Genomic DNA, 22,301 nt, shown 5'->3' on the forward strand with positions numbered 1-22,301 from the left:
TTAGGTTCATAAAGGGAAAAAAAATTAGATAAGGATGTGCATCTTGTACATTTAAACATTTATGTGATGTTAAAATTGATATGGCACGGAGTTTCAACTTATGACGGAAAAACCCTCCCAAAAATAATTTAAGCAAATAACCGATGAGCTTTTCATGCATATATTATCTTCACACTTAAGGATGAAATAATATGAATATTACACATTTCGAAGTACCGAAATCAGCCCGTTCATGCTTCACACAAATATTCAAAACAAATAGTAAATTTAGTATATTGCAATACTTGGGCTTACACACCCCAAAAGAACAAAACATATAGCCATACTTAATTTACAACCCATGGTGACATGATCACATTAGTCATCGAAATTTCATGTAAATATACAACAAAAAGATCATGTACAAGTCCCAAGGTTTATACAAAATATAGATGCCTAAATGCAAATGTGATCTTCCTTAAGGCTCTCAAAAATTCCTTCTCCAATGGCCCGCTTCATGCATCCACTCGATCATTCCCCTACGATAGAAACAACTATCGCTAAGCATATAGCTTAGTGGTGCAAAACTATAGTTTCGGAGCCATCCGATTCACAAAACAAACTTTCTCAAGTCATGGGCAACATAATTGAACATAATTAATAAATCAAGTAAACAATATATAAAGAGTATCAAGTTCGATATTTAAAGACCCAAATGTCAAGAACGTTCATAACATCATTTTCCAAGAGATTCAACAACAAGGCTCGCCCAATATGTACATCATGTCCTCACACCAAGCACAAGCAAGTATCAAGAAGGGTCGACGCCCTATATCAAGAAGGGTCAAAGCCCAATAATCAAGAGAACCAAGAACCATATTAAAAATGGCTTTCTAATTCGTACTTAAAATGGACAACATCCATACTTAAGACGAACTAAAAATCCAAAGTCAAAATGGCAAATGATCCGAATCAAGAGGCATGCCAAGAGTGACAAAGTCACAGCCACAAGAAGGACAAGGTCCCAACAAGAGTGCTAGGTGATCAAACAATCTGTACAAGTGGGCGAGTTACACAAGCATCTTTAACGTCTCAAAGGATACCAACACAACAATGCAAAGTGACAAGAGGTAACCAAGGTACCAAGATCCAATTTCAAATATACTAGAGGTTAAAAGAGTGCAAGTACAAGTTTATACACAAACCTCGGTGCTTTAGCAGGGAAACAGTCCAACCAATGTATCAAGGTCCTCAACTTGTTCACGAGTATATACAACCTTTAAAATACAATTAAACAACTTCTTTAATCCCTAGAAGCTCAATAATATTGATGTAAAATAGGATCATCATCACAAGTAAAATTAGCCTGCACAAACACAACAATGCTCCCAAGACAGTGATTCTGGCCAGCCTAGTACCTCATGTGGCAACTTAGATTTGAAATGGAAAACAGCAAAACTAGACTTTATGAAATATGTAGATACATCTCTTAGGGTTGCAAACAAACAAGAATCACCGAAAAATGTATTTTGTACAACAAGATATAGTCAAAACACTAACAGCTGTTCATACAGAATTTCAAATTCCAGAATCTCGACAAAACTTGTCCTATGTTGCGTCCCATATTTCGAATCCATAATAGCTGAATCAGAGTTTGACATAAACATAAGCGTTGTAGGTCTACGAATTATCTTTCCAAATCATATTTACTCACTGTAAACTAAGTTCTAGAACGAGAGATATGCATAAAACACCAAACACTACCCAGCTGAGAAACAAATTTCGTCACTTACCAAAAAGAAGTGTGTGTTCTTGAATTCCATCCAAAAAGGGCCAAGTTTCTCTTGTGATTTTGAAGAACACTCTGTTTAGATATGTTTCTAAGGTTCTAAGGCTTGAGAAAAACGAAATTACTAAAGGAGGGGTGAAACTATATAGTCAACAAGTGATGTTTATCCCTTAGGCAGCTGTCCTTCAAAGGTGCTGCCCAAGAATTTGTGTGCTGCCCAAAATTTATACATATATATCTATATGTATATCCCTTAACTTCCTTTTAAAGTTATACATAATTCTAATTAGGATATTACCTAAACACCCCATCACAAATCCTTAAATTACGATAAGAATTTATGCTAAGCAAGTTGGCAATTATCACAACACTTCAAGTTCCCAAAATGAGACTAAAACATATTCTAGTAATTAAGCAACGGTAAATCGACATGAGACTCTTGGTTAGTATTTAGGGGTGTTACAAAAACCACTTGTATGCTCTTCAATCCTGAGGTGACCAAGAGAGCTTTCCGGATGTGGTGACCGATATGTTACAAGTATTTTCTATTGATGTATATGCATTGTTAGAACAAGGTGCCACTTTTTACTTTGTCACACCTTTTGTATTTATGAAATTTAAAATACTCCCCGAAGTGCTATTGGAGCCTTTTTTAGTTTCTACCCCGGTCGGTGACTCGGTAGTTGCAAAAAGAGTCTATAGAAGTTGCCTATTTCCTTGTGTTACAAAGTTACCTTGGTAGAGTTCAATATGTTTGATTTTGAGTAATTTTGGGTATGGATTGGTTGCATGCATGTTATCCCTCTATAGATTGTAGGACCCGGGTGGGTAAATTTCAATTACCTAAAGAGCCAATTTTATAGTGGAAAGGGGGGAATTCTATTCCTAGAGGTCAATTTGTTTCTTGTCTCAAAGGTAGGAAAATGATTTTCAAGGAATGCATTTACCATATTGTTAGGGTGATGGATGTTAAGTTTGAAACCCCTTCTTTAGAGTGGGTCCCCGTGGTGAGTGAATTTCGATAAGTCTTTCCCGACGACTTGCCCGCCATTCCTCCCGAACGGGAAATAAACTTTGGCACTGATCTTTTGTCGGATATGCAACCTATCTCCACTCTTCCTTACAGAATGGCTCCGGCCGAGTTGAAAGAGTTAAAAGAGGAATTGAAGGATTAACTAAGTTAAAGTTTGACATTAGAATTAGAGCTTTAAAGATACCTTAAAATTCATAGTTTGGTGTTTGGAGGTCAAGGGCTAAACCCCAAGGACCAACCCTGAGTCCTTGGGGAAAAGACCCTTAGGGCTTTCAGCAAGTGACCCAGGAAAGGGTTCCACACCACGTGGAACAACCCATGGCCCATAGAGGAGCAGTGTGGGTGAAGCCATTGTGGAATCTTGCTAAGGCAGTAGCCATGGGCAGGACCCATGCCTCGTTGATTGTCCACGCCATGTAGCCTGCCTCTGAAACTCGAGATCCCAAAAATTTAGTCTCTGAAGGAAACCACGATTGACCAGCATGGGCCGTGGTCCCACCCACAGTCTGTGGGTTCCCGATCGTGAGTCACCCCTGTAACTGCCTTTTGGCAGTTGAGTGTAGGGGTTCTTTAGTAATTTCGTAATTAATTAATGATTATGTGGTATCATTTTAGGCTTATTTTAAAGGACTATATACGTAGTTTTTCCACCAAAAATAACCCATCTAAAGTCATATTCATAATCCCCAAAATCAAATCAAAACCTCTCCAATATTTCTCTCTCTAAAACATCCACTGAAGAAGAAGAAGAAGTCATGGTCTAGGGCTCAAGAACTAAACTTTTCCACCCAATTTCGAGAGGAATCTTCAATTAAGGTATGGTGGCTTTGATTCATGGTTAACCTTTCCACTATGTAGTCATTGAATTCTCAGTTTCAGAGTAGAAAAGTCTCCAAAACCTAGGGTTTTCATTCTTTCTCAAAACGTTTTCATTGATTAATTATGATACATTATGATTGAATTGTTGATTATTATAGAATTTATGTTAAAATCTCCCATGAGTCCATGTATTCCCCATAACCCTAGTTTGTGATTTCCGAATTGGGTGAATTGAAGTAATCATGAAGTTGTATGTATTGTAGTTTAGTTAATTGAATCAAGTCACCATTTATATCTAATGTAGTAAGTCTAGATTGATTAGTTGAATGTGATCTATAGCCTTGAAGGGCAAAATATGAAGTTAGACTATTTTTATGAGATTTATGTGAATACAATTGGATTGCTTTGAGAGTAAAGTAATTAGATTATAATCTAATTGTTGTGTTGATTGGATGATTATCCTCATGCACACACTTAGCTAAGAGTAGAATACAAAGTGAAAGCTTTGTCACATATAATGATTCTTAGGTTTGAAGACTAGTCTCACATATTGAATCTAAGAACTTTAGTATGAGTTTGTTGGTTGAGTGTCAAGATATTCTTCCTTAATTATAAAGTTAACTCAAGACGTAATGTAAACTCAATGGGAGTTATGCTTAGCAACGAGTTGATAGTGATATGAGATGAAAGCCCTCATGATAGTAGAGGTTGGGTTTCTAGGAACAATCTCTTAAGATTAAAGCCCTTACGTTTGTAGAGGTCGAGTTTCTAGAAGCAATCCCCTTATCCCATAAACTATGTGCCCACATAGGTCTTTAGATAATGGATCCACGTAAGCTAAGAGTTTTATTTCTACCTTAGGCAAGTAGGACAACCCCTTTTCAGTGTTGGGTAAACACTGAATTCCATGACTAAGCTCTCATGGTCTTTGTCAGTTAAAGCTAATCCCACTATGATAGAATGAACTGGAATTGGAGTTGTGAACTATAATCATTTAATAAGCTTTCCTTAGTTTGGGTAGGAGTATGGGATCTTGCTGATGCATTGTGATGAGTCCACCAATTGGCTTTATTTTGATAGAAATAGTGTCCTCGAATGCTTATTTTGTCTCATTATCTGATGAAAACTCTTAAGTTTCATGTATTTGAAGTTTTGGTGAAAGCATGGACACTTAAGCGCAAAGAGGAACAAAAATGCTGAAAAGAACGAAGAAGCTGAAGCATGAGCATCGCCAAGAACCTTTGGCAATTCGCCGAATGGACAAACTCCACCCTTTGTTCTAGTATGCGAAGCCCTGGAGGAAGAGGTTCAAAAAGGCGATGAAAGGAGCAATCGGCGCTTCGCTGACTAGTTCCGTGAAGCAGTACTATACCGCCCAATGGTCCAGAATATGAAGATGTTGAACGCAAGCATGAAACGGCGATGAAACAGAAGAAGGGCGAGTCGCCAAGTCATTCGGTGACATCGACTAACTTCGCCGAAAGTTCCGCCAGCACTATTTTATGAAGTCTATAAATACTAAACTCTTTATTAATTTTAGAAGTCCTGAACCATTATTATTATTTTTACAATAGAATAGTACTTTTAAAATATTTTCTCTCAAGTTTGAAGAGGGTTTTGTGGGAGATTTGAAGAGATAAGAATTTCATCTTCCCCAAGTTGGAAGTGGGTCTTCTCCATTCTTCTTCCTTTTCTTAAATCAAGGTTTAATTTCTTATACCCATTTGATTTTAGTATCATGTTAGGTATATTTTGTTATTTCTTGATGTGTGGTTAAAAACACCTATTCTTGGGGTGTGATTTAGCAAATATGTGTTGCTATTGTTGTTAGGTCTTTATTGTTGATAGGTTAGATGTATTTTAATGGTAATTTCACCTAGTGGTTCTGGTTTAATTTAATGGGTTTGTATTTGCAAATACAAAACCACCCATGTGTTTTCAGCTTGCCCGAGAGGGAGGTCACGAAACCAAGACCACTAGACTGATGGCCTAAGGAGTGGGTCGACATGAGGCTCAGCCAGAGAGGGTGAGCACTAGTGCAATATCCTAACACTCAGCTCGAGAGAGTGAGTGGGGTAAGGCGTAGGCTCGTCTTCATGCGGTAAATGGGTGTCCAAGAGGAACCCATTTGAAACGGGGTAAGTTGCCCAAGAGGGAACTTATTTCCATCTAAAGCTTAGCCTAGTCACTATTATCTTGCAAATTTCCTATTGAAATCATGTACCCAACGATTTATCTCAACTTGTATTGCGGTCACACCCCAAGAACATTTCCCCATACTTGATTTTCTTGTTAATTTTTGTTGTTTTTACTATTTGTGACAAAACCCCCAATCGACATTTGACACTTTTGTGTCGCCCCCTTTAATTTACAATATTTTTATTCGTTAATATCTTTAGCTATGGCTGATTAGACCAAAATTTTATTTTTCTATTAATTCTCAAAACCACTCCCTTGGGACATGACCCCAACCTTTAGTTAGGTTACTATACTATCGATGATCGTAGACACTCGAACCGTAGGTTAGTGTCATTGGTCACGATAAGCATCACATTGCACAAGGTTGCTTTGATGGTTCTTATGGTTTGTTTCCATTATGATGAGATGATTAATATGTTAAATATGATTGCACCTTATGCTTTTACACTTATTTACATGTAGGTTCATGAACTTGGTTAAGTTCATAGTTTTCAACAAAAATGTCCCTTTTGAGCATCTTTAAAGGTTTTTATGCATATTTGTCATCCTTAGTGCATTTTTGTACTAACCCATATTTCTTCTAAATTTTTCTACAAAGTGTAGGTTCATGCGTTTAAGGCGATTCCTTCTAGTTCAAGCTTGTGGTATGTCCTCATGGATTTAAGGACAAGAGTTTTAATGTTTTTTCATTTCTTTAGTTGTACTAGACATTTTCATATTCTCTATTGTAAGGGCTGTGACCCTATTATTTTGAGACTCCAATTGTAGTAGATGTCTTATGGGACTATGTCTAGACTTCTGCTTTCCTTTTATGAAAGATTTCTTAGAGACTTGAAAATGTGTTTCTATTCTTTATTATTCTATATTTATGTGATGATGCTATGCTAAGAGGCTTACTTTGGTCCCTTTTGGGTTCTATGTGCCATGTTACGTCTAGGGGGTACCCTTGGGTCGTGACAATTTTGGGCCAAATTATAGAAAATTATAAATAGCCCAAAGGAGAGAGAAAATAGAGAGCTTTGGGTAAAGGAAATTTTTTATTAATTTTCAGCTAAGAATTTTCTTTCCTAGAGTGAGAAATATTTAACATTGTGAACAACATCTTTAGTTTTGGGGTTTTCAACTTTGATCTTGAAATTGACAATATCTGGAATCATAGTGGGTATTGCTTATAATTGGTTAATTTCATATCACTCCTGCTTGCTTTGATTAAAGGTATAATTTCATTATATTTTGTGATGGGTTGCTAATCCCCAAATTACTAGGGGTGCAATTATGGTGTTAGGTATTGATATAATGTAGTGAGTATAATATGTTTTTGTTGCTGTTCATCCATGGATTTTAACTAATTAACATGGAATTCAGGTTAAGGTTGCAAACTTAATCGCTGTAGCACCCTAGATTCGAAGAAAAAGGGCAACATAGATAATTTAAGGAATTTCAAGTGCCAGCCATGGGGGCCAACAACGACACGTTGATAGAGCCATGGACCGTGGGTGTTGTTTGTGGACTGGGCACCCAAAGTCTTCAAAAGCCATGAAACCACTGCCTGACCATTGGACCGTCAGTCAGACCGCGGTCCGTGGTTGGTGGCCCGTGGTTCAATGGCCCAAGATCACGGTTCTTACCATGAATGACAGTCGTGAAGGACATATCGTCGTCCTGTCCACTGTCTTTCGATTGTGGTCCTGATTGGTGGATTGGCTGTTCTGTTTAGGGGCAGTTAGGTCTTTTACTAATTATTTTATCCCTATATTACTTCGGTATACCCTTGACTAAGACCCCTATATAAGTGTTTACAACCCCTAAATTAGTCCATTCACTTCATTCTCTTGAAATCAACCAAAATGAAGAACTCTCAAAATATTTCTCTCTCTAGAAAGCTTGAAGAAGAAGGATTCAACCAAGGGTTTCATGTCAAGTCATAATTCCTCCATTAAAGATTAGCAATTGTCTTCGAGGTATGATAGTTTTCATCCATGGATTCCTTCCATTCGTGAAGTTCCCAAATTCTCTTATTTTCAAAGTTAGATATCCCCAATTGAGTTCAGGTTTTCTTCATTGACATGAGTTCTCTAGATTATTAATTTAAATGATTTAATTATGATCTCTTATGCATGAATGAATGAAATACTATTATTTTTATGATGTTTCTCCCATGAACCCATGTAATCCCCATGTTTTCAAGTTATGATCATATGATGTGAGATTTTGATTATGAAGGAAGAGTTTTATGAAATTAAGCATGTATTGATATAATTACATGAATTTATGATGAAATCAATATCTTACCTGTGTTTTCTAAATGTTGATGATTGAAAGTGGGTTTTGAACCTTAAAAGGTAATTATGGAATTATGCATATTCTTATGAAATCTGTGCAAATGTTTTAAGGATGCTTTGAGAGTAAGGTATCAATGATGATGTTGTGGTTGTGTTGTTAAAAGGATTCTTCTCATATACACATGAAAGCATGATGTTAAAAGGATTTCTCACATAATAAGGATTCTAAGGTTGAAAGGTCTTCTAACCTTATTGAATCAAAGATTAAGAACTATTCTAATGAAATCTAGCTTGGATTGGCAAGATGATGTGCCTTTCCATGGATGATAAGAACAAATAAGAAATGACTATTCCGTGGGATTTATGCTTAGCACTGAGAGGATAATGAGATGGAAGCTCTCCCGTTAGTAGAGGTCGGGTTTGTAGAAGCAATCTCCTTATCCCTTACCTATGTGCCCCCATAGGATTATTTTCTACACAGACATTAGCTAATTGATCCACCTAAGCTAAAAGTTCACGGTCCTAACCTTTGCAAGTAGGACAACTCTTTTAGGTGTGGGAGACACCGGGGATCATGTTATAGCTCACATGGTCTCTATGTCGGTTAAGGCTACTTCCCACATTAATAGTGAGCTAAAGTTACTTGAAGTAGTATCTCATATGCATTCAATGGTCTCAAATGATGTTATCTTCCATTGACCATGTTTTATGATTTATGGTTTAACCTTTTATATCATGTTATAGCTTGGTCAATTGCATGTCATGAACTGTCCTCTTTTAGCATGATTTAAATGTCTTGTGCATAGCTATCATACATGGTACATTGTTTTGTACTAACGCATACTCTTGCCAACATATCCTCAAATGTATGGTCCGACAGTGAGGTTTCTCAATTTCGTGGCTAGTGGTTGATTACAAGGTTTACGAGCTTTGTTGATTCCTCATGCTTTGAAGACGGACTTTCATTGTTCTTAGTCTCTTTCTTGTAATTCAGTTTTGGACATGACGTATGAGTTAGTCCCTATTTCTTTCTATTGTATTAGATGGCTATTGAGAGAAGGGTTTTAGACTTCTGTATTTCTTCTATAAAACTATTGGACTTGAGATGTTGTTTTACTTCTTTTATTCTATTTCTTATGTAATGAAAGCTAAGGGGCTTGTATGAAGTTCATTGGGGTCTTATACGCTATGCTACATCTAGGGTATACCCCTGAATCGTGACAATCATATTTTTTATCTCCGATTGATGCTGGAAAAAGATCAATTGGAATGGATAATTAGTTTGATACTTGCAATTTATGTTTGATATTTTTAGTTTTCTTCAAAAATAGATTAAGAGTCATATCTATTTTCCCTTATTATGCTTGAAATAGAGAATAGTGTAAGGTATTGGGTTGTATAGTTATGCACATAGATGAGAATAAGATTCTATGAACTAATGTCATGAGATCGAAGGAAGATTACTGTCATTGAAGCGAACCATCCTATCTATGAATGTTTAGCATTATTGAGCAACACAATTACCCCTATGTGACATCGATTTCAAATCCCCGCACCCGTAGATTACTTGATAATTACTTGATTCTTTCGATATCATAGTTTAGTTATGACTATTTATACCAAAATCATTTTCATAAATTTAGTGGAATCATCCACCCTTTGTTCGTAACTGCTTCAAATAAATTTATTGACATTCTAAATTTTATGATAGAATTCCTTGCATTATATCACTCGCTGTAGGATTCGACCCCAATTCTTAGTTGGATATTTTTTATTGACGACGATCACTTATTCTTTGAATCTATTTTAGTGAGTAAGTTGAGTGTTATTAGTTTTCTCAATAGAATGTTGTGTGAAGTCAACACTTACAAGGAAAACAACACAACATAACATCACATTCCACCAACTCATTTTGTCACCCAGATCCGTACCATTGGTCATTCAAGACAAAACTTCATTTTGTTTGACCTAATTTGATAGTCTAAATTTTCATCTGATCAAGTGTACCAGAAATGTGGACAAAAATAAACTCTTAGCTAAACTTTCAAAACTATCTCACCTAATGTCCCAAACACACGCTAAGAGCCTCAAGATCCAAACCAACCATCCTACTAAAATTAAATAGCCTTTTTAAAGTTTATTGAACTGACGAAAATCACATACGACATCATATTCTCTGGATATTTACCAAAGTTAACTCTTACAATAAAAAACCTCTAAAAGAGTAAAACTCGCACCAATGTCTTCCGCCCACCTTGAGAAGTGAGCTACGAATCCTAGCACCACACAAACACAACAAGACAGCTAAAGAAAGAAACAAAAAAGTAAAAAGTACATGGAGCAAACAAATGACCACGAGGGTCATTATTGTTTTTGAGATGGTTACACCATACCCATTTAATCATAACTATAGGTCGGGGTATACATAGGCCATTTCAATTTGGTTTTTTACTAAAAAATAACAAAATCAACGATGCTAGTTTATTAAATCTTTAAATCAAATCAAACCTTTATAAAGTCGGTTTTCTCTATTTTGCTTTGTGTTTTTTTTTCAATTTTTTGATTTTCTTATAATTATGTAAGGATTAAAAAAAGTTCAAATATAATTTTACTTACATGTTATATTTATAAGATTAAATGTTGGAGTCAAACTAAATACTTTAGAAAAAAATGAAAATATCAAATTTAAAATGATATATCTAAATTTGAAAACTATGATATTACTTAAGATATATTAATAAATTAGTTTATAATTAATAATTTTTTATGTATAGCAAAATTATGCATGCATGCATGCATACATACATATAAATATAAATATATTCGAGCTCCTTTAAATTCTAATCGAGCGATGTCCCAGTATTTCCTAAAACTTTCCAGACAACCACATTACTCACCAAATATTAGAAAATCACAACCTTAGATATTCGCAAATCGTTATTATCACACAAATTTGCTTAACCAACAATTCTAATTATATAATGCATCCCTATCACAATTCATCAAGAGCTCTTATTACCATCATATCAGTAAGCCTTTACCATCTCCCCGAAGTCAATCTTTTCATGGACATGACACATCAAATCCACTTATACCATTTAAATTCAAAGGACTAAACCAAATTTTATACACACTTTCTAACTAAAATCTTTAATTGCATTCACCCAAGTATACTCACTCACTTTCTTTATCCATAAGTTTCCGGTATCAGTGCACTCATGTGGAGCTTAAGATAAAATCATCATTCCTAGAACCCTCAAGATACACTTCACAACCAAAATTCATTAATATCATACCAAATATCCACCACAAAAATCTTCCTAAAAACAACGCTTAACCCAAGCGTTCGTAGTAACAAACTAGTTGATTTCAAAAATGTGAATACAACACCGAATCTCATTATCTGAACATGTCATACAATTGATAACTCCTTAAGTAGTTAGTATTCATACTTGTCAATCGATGTATTAGTTTCCGCATACCACTAGTGCCACACCGTGAACGTTCGTTAGATCCATTAGTAGAACACATCATACATATTGAGAAGATTGTATCCAATTAACCACACATTTCTACCCATGAATAGCTGCAAAAAACATTATCAGATTTGTTTTGTATGTAAACCAAGTGATTTACATTCTTTCTTATATTACGTCGATAACAAAAGTAACTTACGTCATAACTCTAACCAAGTAAGCATCAGTAATATTGAAGTAGTCATATCATGAACCTCTTTGATATACACTCAATCAATGAAATTGTCGTAGAGATTCTGACCTCAATTGGCGCAACATAATTTAATCATTCGCTAAACAACTCATACCTGTTATGACAACTTTACTAACATTATTTTTTCCCCAAGTTATGATATTCATTATCTAGTTGTCTCTTACGAAACTTCTTGAATGTTGTCACCTTGGCAANCCCCCCCCCCCCCCCTACCTCTATCACAAAAGCAACCACTTCATGAAAAGCTTTTGCTGAAATAGCCACCTATAAAGCTTGAATAAACAAATATGACCTCAATCCCTTCATAAAGCAGCAACTCGCTCTTCCGGAATGAAGCAAAGTTGAGTCCAATATCTGGATAAAGCATGAAATTCACCTTCATAAGCTGCAACCAATATCTTTTGTTTCTCTATATTCTGTAACTCATCACTCTTCCTATTTCTCAAAATCCGGGATATATACCTTTCCATAAAGAAGCTAGAAAATGTTGCACAAGTCATATGTAGTGCCTTAACTGGTTGGCACACATTCAACATAAGACCGCCACCATATTTTGACGTCTTCCTTAAAGTAGTATGTCATAACTCAACACCAAATCTCTCCACTATATTCATCTTATGAAATGAAGCATCTAATGATAATCAACAATGACATCATAAATATTTTCATATTCAATACCCATGAAGAATGAGGGTTCCAACTTTAAGAACTTAATAAAAATATCATGTTGGTCACTAGTCATTACATGCTCACAGTAAATCGGGTAAGCATTTCTATTTCTATCGACGCATCCTCTCTTGCTAGTACGGGTATTACCACTTCTATTGCTCTAGTACTAACCATATGTGAAATAGAGTGAAAAAGGTCAGATACCAATTCGAATCACCTAGATACCAATTGGATTCAAGTAATAGGACGAAAGAAGAAGGAATGAACTTTTCGTAAAGTCCTATAGCCTCTCAAAGAAAAGCAAAAGTGTCCTCATATCGTTCTGTAAGACTCTACTAGTCCTGTCCTTGTGTGATGAGAACAGTGAACTTAAAGCTCTGATACCATTTTTGTCACGATCCAAAACAAGTCAGCAATAGCACCCACACTTAACCTCCTAGGTGGGTGAACCAACAAATCCAACCCTAATTTATATTAATTGTTGAACTTACGAAATACTAACCATAAGGCGGAAGATTAAATATTATTAATGTAAGAAATACAAACCATTAGCGTCTATTAAATATCGTTTCCCAAAATCTGAAAGTCATCACATCAATGACATCTAATCTTTAAATGCTAAGTCTAAGAGTATGAAAGAGACCAAAATAAATGAATAAAATAGATTATGTCCGAAAACTAAAGACATCATGCCATGACCGAGAGAATCCAACACGAGGTAGAATGAATAGCTCACCCTGGAACTTGATGTGCTAGAGATTGGCTAGAGCTGAGGGGGAGTCGAAGTCACTAGTACACTTGTTGTACTCCACAAAAGGAAAATGCAAAAAAGTACAAGTAGGGATCAGTACAAGGCATCATGTACTGAGTAGATATCATAGGCTGACTGAAAATAGTAATTCATATGCATAAAGTAATAATATTAAATCAACTATAACACTTAGCAGGTGGCAAGCAATAAACAATATGATCAAGTGACAATACCGAAACAAGTACGTAATTAGTCAAATACTAGACACACATATGAGGATGCATTCCTCCACACCACGCTCATTTTGGAAATGGGTTCTTTGGGATTGAGTACATTAAGTTATTTCAATATGTTTTCCTTTAATGTTATCATGTCGGAACGTGACACCGGATCAAATAATACCTTGTCGAAACGTGACACCCAATCAAATAATACCTTGTCGAAACGTGACACCCGATCAAATAATATATCGTTCCCGCTCGTGGTTACCGATCCAACCATATAGTTAATTCATTTGTCATTCTTTATCATCTCTTTCCACTTTCTTACCAATATTTCTTTAAGCCTTTTGTATACAAAGCATCACTTCGATAGAGAAGTTTCAAGATTATAAATTTTATGGTCTTAGGATTTCAGACCAAATTTCCGAAAGTTCAAGCCCAAGGGTAAATCTCAATTTCTCCAATTATCATAACTTTAATGGTATTAGAATTATACAGTACACCTAATTTTTAATTACCTATATAAATAAGTTAAAACATAAATTATAATGTGATAACATGTACACAGAATCTCGAATATACATCAAAGGCCACTGGCGTTAATACCAGTAACTAGGATGTATAATTTCTTGCCTGAATTGAATTTTGTCTATTCTATAATAATCACATCCTTATGTTATTATTATATCATCATTGTCAATCATTATAGAAATTATTATCCATTATTATTTGTCTCCCCCAAATTTTAAGATCTACATTCTAAACAAAGGAAAATCAATAGTTTCCGTCCAGTTCCTTCGGTCCAACTACAAGAGAATGAACAATCGTAACATTAGTTTATATACACTAATGTTCACGTGTTTGTCTCTTTCTTTTCAACAATTAACCATTAAGCTAACTACCACTCTGACACAGACCATAACTCAATTCAATTTCAACATTATAATATAACAATTGCTACACTTACATGTTATAATTTCCCTACATCATCATCGATTCATCTTTCTGCAAAGTAAGGGAAATTTCTTCAAATACCTTCTACCGCCGCTTCAATCTTGTTCTACAACCGTGCGACTCTTCCATTCTCTTTTTCTTCAACAAATTATTTACTATCCAAAATATTAAATGACTAATTATAAAAATGGTAAAAGCGGTTCACTACTAATTTTAATGTTATTTTCTTTAATCACCAACTATATTAATTATTTAAATTACCCCCTTTCTTATACAATTATAGTTACGAATAGTCCAAAATATTCATTTAGAATCTATCGAAAGAGTCTTAGATGAAATAAAAAACTCAAGTACTCAAACCGATTAAATGGGTCGTTACAAATATACTAAAAGTATATAAGGATTGGTGATAATACTTTTTTCATTTACTTGAACATCAACTTCTACACACCATCTAAACGTTATAATAATTGTGGTGACTAGCAGAGGTGAATGTTATTAAGAAGTTTTCTAGGAATATCTCAAAAACCAAATTGAATGCAACAAAGGTAATTTTGTTGACATAGTAATGTATCTCCTCATTTATCCCAATTTATGAGAATTTTTATATTATATTTATCTGTCATGTTGTTCTTCCATATAGTTCTAGTTAATTATAGGGCATTGCCTCACTGTTGTTGATTGTCTGAAAGTTATTAAAATAATTAATAAAGATATTACAACAGGTTGGGGTCATCAATTCATGTGTTCTTTTTATATTCCAAATACTATAGGATGGGGTTGGCTATAATTTACTATGACGTTAAGATTTTTTATCTATAATTTTAATTACATATGCTTTATAACAACCACCCATTTTACTAAAAAAATACTTATTTATATTTTAAATATAACTTGGACTGGAATATTGAAGGACATCTGCATGTTGAAATGAATAAAAAGAACAAACAATGCTCGCCACAATATAGGGACAGGTTTCCACTCAAAGTGCGGTATATATAGGCAAATACTCCATAATTTTTTTTATATTTAATTGATTCTTATCAAATATAATAATTTTTTTGTGACGACCCAGGGTACACCCTAGATGTAACAAGGCGTACTCAACCCTGAAGGGTCTCATACAAGCCCCTTAGCATATCATAACATAAGATAATTGAAAAGTGCGGAAATTTTAAAACATTTTCCATACAATCAAAATCTTTTATAAAAGCGAAGCAGAAGTCTATTACACTTGTCTAAAACAATCTATTATAACTTGAACAACTCTTGGGACACATCCCATATAATAGTCTAAACATAATATCAAAGAACACAAAGGAAATAGTGGATATATCCTTGAATGCTATGAGGACTCACCAATCTTCAACTCCTTGCTCTACTAGGAACCTAGCCACAGGGATGAACTCAATATCGCCAGACCCTACATTTGATAAAAATGTAGGCAAGAGTATGTGTTAGTACAAAATACACTAAATATGATAGCTAGCATAACATCATAAGAGCATAACAACATAGTTATAAGCATAATATCCAACATAGACATAATATAAGCATTAGTCACCATAAGGCATAATCCATAAACATAAGAGATACATTATATTCATAAGCATAGCCAATACTTAGATCTTCATAACATAAGAGAACTATTTCTCAAGTAACCTCAAAGCATACTTGTGCAATGCATGGATAAGACCCCATAATCTAACCCATACTAAGTACAACTTTTAGGCCATCATTACCACACTTGTCATCTTTGGATCTTATCCTTAGCTTAATTCTCATGGACAAGGGAACCTTCACCTTTAGTCAAACATATCAAGGAAGGCAACTTTAGCAACAATCGAAGCTAAGCATACAACATATAAGTGAAATACTTCATAAGTAGCTTCAACTCATACTTGTGCAATGCATGGATAAGACTCTATAATCTCACCCACACTAAGTACTAGTTTAGGCAATCATACATACATGACTACAATTTATTACTTCTAGGCTACCAAGGAATAGCACGATACTAGGCTAGACCAAGATACCATGGAAAGCATACTATCATGCAAGTCCAAGCTACATAAGGAAGGGTACAATTTCTCAATCCAAGCTACCAATGAAATTGCTTGTCTTAACCAAGTCATGCTACCATGCAAGCATTCTATGATGCTAGTTCAAGCTACATTGGAAGGGTACTATTTCTTAATCGAAGGCTACCATGAGATCTCCTACTATAACACCCCGAAAACTAGTTGTCACGACCCGATTTATCAAGTCATGATGGCACCTACTATAACCCACCAGTAGGTAAGCCAACCCGTAACCCGGAACAACAAGTAATGGGTCTGAGGGTAGAAATCAAACAAGAGTAGGCAAATAACAATATAAACAGGCGGACGCAAACCAAAAACTTATATACAAATAAAGATCCCTCCCAGAACCTGGAAGTCACTAGTACAGAGCTACTACAAAATGAGTACAAGTCCCAAAACTGGACAACAGAGACTGGACTGTCTCGAAGGGAAGAAGACAAGTCTATATATACAGATGGAGACCGAAATAGTACAGAACGCCGTGTGCTCACCCCCGTCTCCAGATAAGTCTACTCCAAGCTCGATCAACGCTGGCTACTAGTGCTCGGACCTGCATCACAAAATAGATGCAGAGCGTAGCATGAGTACCAAAACAACAGGTACCCAGTAGGCATCATCGGCCGACTGAGCAAGATAAGCAAAAGTAAACTGAAATGCAAATAAAGGGTCACATCAAGTGCAAAGAGTAGTAAATGGGGGGTATGTACACGAGCGTACAGGCAACAAAGACAAGCAATCTAACTAACTCCGCCGGGCTCCCATAAACCCGACGGGTACGCTCGTGCACAATAAAAGAAACCACCTGCACGGACCCCCATAAGCCCGGCAGATGGACTGACAGTTGAAGTAAAATAATGGAGCTAGAAGGTCTATCACAATATTACCAATTTCCGGACTTGTAACTGAACCATTCCCAATCATATTCCAAGATCTCATTACGTCCCGGACTTTAACCGGAATCTCTCCAACCTCCAAAACCTCAACCTGCAGATGAGAGTAATCAAGACTAAACTGAAGCTTTAGTGAGGAATTGGGAATACACCACGTGCAAGCTGGACCACGGACTCGAACCGGGTACTATAGCTAATGAGTCAACCTATATGGGCTGGACCACGGACTCGAACCGGGTGCTGTAGCCAAAGGTCGGGCACGGGTGGGCTGGACCACGGACTCGAACCGGGTGCTGTAGCCAAAATCAGATCACAGGTAAGCTGGACCACGGACTCGAACCGGGTACTGTAGCTAAGCCTGGACATAAATGAGCTGGACCACGGACTCTAACCGGGTACTGTAGCTGAAATCAGATCACAGGTAAGCTGGACCACGGACTCGAACCGGGTACTGTAGCTAAGCCTGGACATAAATGAGCTGGACCACGGACTCTAACCGGGTACTGTAGCTGAAACCAGATCACAGGTAAGCTGGACCACGGACTCGAACCGGGTACTGTAGCTAAGCCTGGACATAAATGAGCTGGACCACGGACTCTAACCGGGTACTGTAGCTGAAACCAGATCACAGGTAAGCTGGACCACGGACTCGAACCGGGTACTGTAGCTAAGCCTGGACATAAATGAGCTGGACCACGGACTCTAACCGGGTACTGTAGCTGAAACCAGATCACAGGTAAGCTGGACCACGGACTCGAACCGGGTACTGTAGCTAAGCCTGGACATAAATGAGCTGGACCACGGACTCTAACCGGGTACTGTAGCTGAAACCAGATCACAGGTAAGCTGGACCACGGACTCGAACCGGGTACTGTAGCTAAGCCTGGACATAAATGAGCTGGACCACGGACTCTAACCGGGTACTGTAGCTGAAACCAGATCACAGGTAAGCTGGACCACGGACTCGAACCGGGTACTGTAGCTAAGCCTGGACATAAATGAGCTGGACCACGGACTCTAACCGGGTACTGTAGCTGAAACCAGATCACAGGTAAGCTGGACCACGGACTCGAACCGGGTACTGTAGCTAAACCTGGAATAAGTAAGCTGGACCACGGACTCTAACCGGGTACTGTAGCTAAGAATCAATATCCAACCATCCGTCGCGGGAAATATCACCAAACCGATTACCATAAATAATCCTTTTAGTCCGACCCTCATATACCCCAAATCGCCGAGGAAGTATCCAATAATGAGTAAGCTAGACCACGGACTTTAACCGGGTATTTGTAGCCGATATAAAAGCAGGGCATTATGGATACAAGGTCATAAGCTGAGTTACCGACTATCAGACTCAAGTCTGCTATATCAGTCTACAAGGAGCTAACCGTCCGAAACGACGTCGGAAAAAGTTCTACTGCCCAACGACATCCGAAATCTCGCAAGTCTATGGCAACACTAGTCTAAGCCTAGACTAAGGCCAAACATACTTCAAATCAATATTATCATATACACCACCAGATATGGATATTCAATAATATCAAGAGACATGCTGTCATAATCCAACACTTTCCCGAAATAAGGTCTAAGGCAGGAATTATAGAAATTTAGCATGCTCGACACCCGAACCCCTCCATACTCAAGCAAATCAATAAACAAATGCCTAAACATGCTCAATCTCACGAGAGAAAACCATAGCCTACCTGAAAGCCGATCACGCGTGCTCCAACTCACGGTACCGGATCTTTTCCTCTCCGAACGGTCTCCAAATGCTTCCCCACTAACAAAAGGTTAATCACCTCGTCATTACGAATATATTGACACTAAAATTATATTTTTCGGAGACGGACCCAAAATCGGGTCTAGAACGGGATTGTGGGGCCCACAATTAGAATCTCGAAATCGAATCCGTGGAAACGTCCCAAATACCTTACTAAACTAATACCCCAAAATTTAGTACAAACAGATGCTTAAAACACCGCAAATCAGCCACAACAATTAAAATTGGCAGCCCCTTGATCATCAATTTTCGAAAAAACGAGACCCTTTCAACCCAAACAGATTATACCACGATGATCCTTGCGAAAAACTCTACAAGTTAGCCTCAAGAATGACTCAAAACGGACCTAAGATGATCAAGATCTCACATTTCAAAATTCAACAACAATTCAATCCGGAAATCACCCTAGCAGTGGCTAAAATTGATTCCTTACCTCAAACGAAGCCTTCCCTCGCGTTTCTGAGATCACCGCTAGATTCCCCTCGAATTTCTCTTGAAGTTTGCCTTTTTATTAACTTAATTTGGACTCAAAATGAAGGAGCAATCTTAAGTTGGACTTGAAGGAAAAAAATGGACGAAATTAGTCCTAAATTCTGGAAATTTCCAGATTTCCACTCCTCTGCCACGTGGCGTCACGTGGCTTTGCCACGTCACCGCCGCGTCAAAATTCTACAACCCTTCAAACTTAAATTTCGATGTTTCGGACTCGGAAAAATACAAACCTTATATGGAATCTGATTGGAAATGATATTTCGGACTCAACGGTGAAGGCGGAATTTCCATTTGGAGCTCGCTTCGATGAAGAGTGGGTCCCACACCCAGTATCGTTTTGAGACAGATTCCACAATTTCCATCTAAAGCCTCGGGAAGTGAACAAAGGGTCGTTCTAGACCAAAATCGATCTTCCGAAGCTAACCTAGCTGTCAGAATTTTCATCTGAGCACGTCTTCCAAAAAGGTTGACCAAAGTCAACTTTTCAAGTCATTACACTAGTAGGCTAAACTAGGGCTTGACGGGATGGTTAGAGTCGTGAATGTACCTCCCTATATCTTAAAATAAGGGTTTTCATGTTAGAACGTCAAGGTACCATCCCTCAAGGACCAACTAGGGGACCTTGAGGAGGACCCCTGAAATCTGCCAAAAAAAGTGGACCACAGTTGGACCCACGCCCCGTGGGTGGGTCACCACCCACTGGAGGGAGCAACCGTTGGTGGACAAAAAGTCCCAGTCACCAACCCACGACCCACCACTGCGGGCCGTGTGTCAGTCCATGCCCCGTGGGTGGGTGCTCGTGAGTGGTGGCCTGGAGATTGTTTTAAGGGTTAAGTGTAGGGGTACTTTGGGGTTTCCGACTTTAATTAATATTAAGTGACATCATTTTATACTAATTTAGGACACCTATATAAATAATTTAGACCTCCAAATTAAATCATCAAAATCATTATTTCTAAATCCTTCAAAAAAACCCAATTCGTTCTAAAAAATTCTCTCTCTAGAAAGAAGAATAAGAAGAAGAAGAGGGTCAAGCAAGGTTAAGACTCCATTGTTTCAAGCTTTGTAGGCTGTAATCAAGGTAAGATGTCTTATTCATTCATGAGCTCCTTTCATCCATGAAGCCCCCATATTTTCCATAATTTAGAAGAAGATTTCCCCAAGTCAAACTAGGGTTTTTTCTAATAATATGGGTTATGATCCAATAGAGTGTATTATGATTGTTTATGACCATTTATGATTGTTTATGATGCAATTACATGTTTTTAATATATATGTATTCTTTATTAACCAAATATTCTAGGATGAAATTGATATAGTTTGGTTTTATGCCATGACAGAGGAAATTGAGGGCTTAGATGTGATATTCTAAGATTGATAAATTACTTTACAATTGATTGAGATTAGAGAACCTAAATATGAACTACTTAAAAGAAAAGCTTGTAGACATAAATTGATTATATTAGGGTTTATATGATGAATCATGACTAGTAGTGTTGAGATTAAATTTATATGATGATACATGACTAGAATTGCTTAAGAATGAAACATGTGGTTAGATTGTTTTGAGAATTAGGCATATATGATGACTATGTGAAGTATTTCTTTGAGAGCTAGGCTTGTATATAAGAATGTGATTTCTAGGGCTTGAGGGTAAAAGCTAATATGAATGAACTAGGAATGTTAAGGCTTTAAGAGTGAAGCTATTATATATGTTGATTTGTATATAGTATTATTGTGGAAGGAGTTGACCCACATGATCTATACTATGAGTATATGAGGTTATAGGCGATGAATACAAGAAGGAACAACGCAAGGATGGTTGGTGAGGAGAATATGAATGAGGCGGTTCACCCTCAAGCTCCTCAAAACCCTGAAGTTCCTATTGAAGAAAGGGCTATGTCTAATGTTGAGATAAGGTCAGCTATTCATAATTTGACTCAAGTGTTGGCCACTCAAGTTGCTAGGGATTCTAGGGTGCAAGTGAACCCCAATGATAGCACTACCGCTTCTAGGATAAGGGATTTCACAACGATGAATCCCCCTACTTTCATTTTTTGTTATTTACTCTTTTTGCTCCTATTTTTTGTTTACACGGTGTTGTGAACCACCAATGTGTTTTTGTCATTATATGTGGGTATAATTTTTCTAAATATGGCATTCCTAATAGTATATCTTTTGTAGTTAATTCAAAGTTATATATTTCCTCTATAGTTAATATCTTATCCCATAGTTGTATTTTTATATTTTTTGCCTTATATGTGATCATGTTTCCTACATTATTAAATCATGTTACTACTATCGGTGATTTTAATTTTTCCTAATTATCTTCTGGCAAACAATTGTATTTACATATATTAGCTTCTGCTCCCGTATCTATCATTGGTGTATAATATCTGTTATAATATCCCTCTATTATTATCTTTGCAAGTATATATATTTTCATATTTTTACCATACTAAAGTTCTTTTTATCATTACTCTTTTATTTTCATAATTTATTGTCAACTGTTTGTCTTCTAAATTATATGCTTTTACTTGTTCTAGCCATTTTATTCCTAAAGTGATATTTTCATCTCCTTGATATATTTTAAACTTTATTACTATTGGTACTCCTCCAATGATTATTTC

The 22,301-nt window shown here is 36.6% G+C and overlaps 1 long non-coding RNA gene across 1 annotated transcript; it reads right to left on the reverse strand.

The window, feature by feature from the left end:
* Positions 1-248: 248 nt before the first annotated feature.
* LOC125849499 (uncharacterized) lies at positions 249-1,863 on the reverse strand. Its single transcript, XR_007444648.1, has 2 exons — positions 1,773-1,863; positions 249-518 (listed from the first exon to the last, which is right to left on the reverse strand). It is a non-coding gene; the product is annotated as an uncharacterized LOC125849499 (long non-coding RNA).
* Between the last annotated feature and the right edge of the window lie 20,438 nt (positions 1,864-22,301).

The sequence above is a fragment of the Solanum stenotomum genome, chromosome 1 (genome assembly GCF_019186545.1).
Source record: "Solanum stenotomum isolate F172 chromosome 1, ASM1918654v1, whole genome shotgun sequence".
Lineage (NCBI taxonomy): Eukaryota > Viridiplantae > Streptophyta > Magnoliopsida > Solanales > Solanaceae > Solanum > Solanum stenotomum.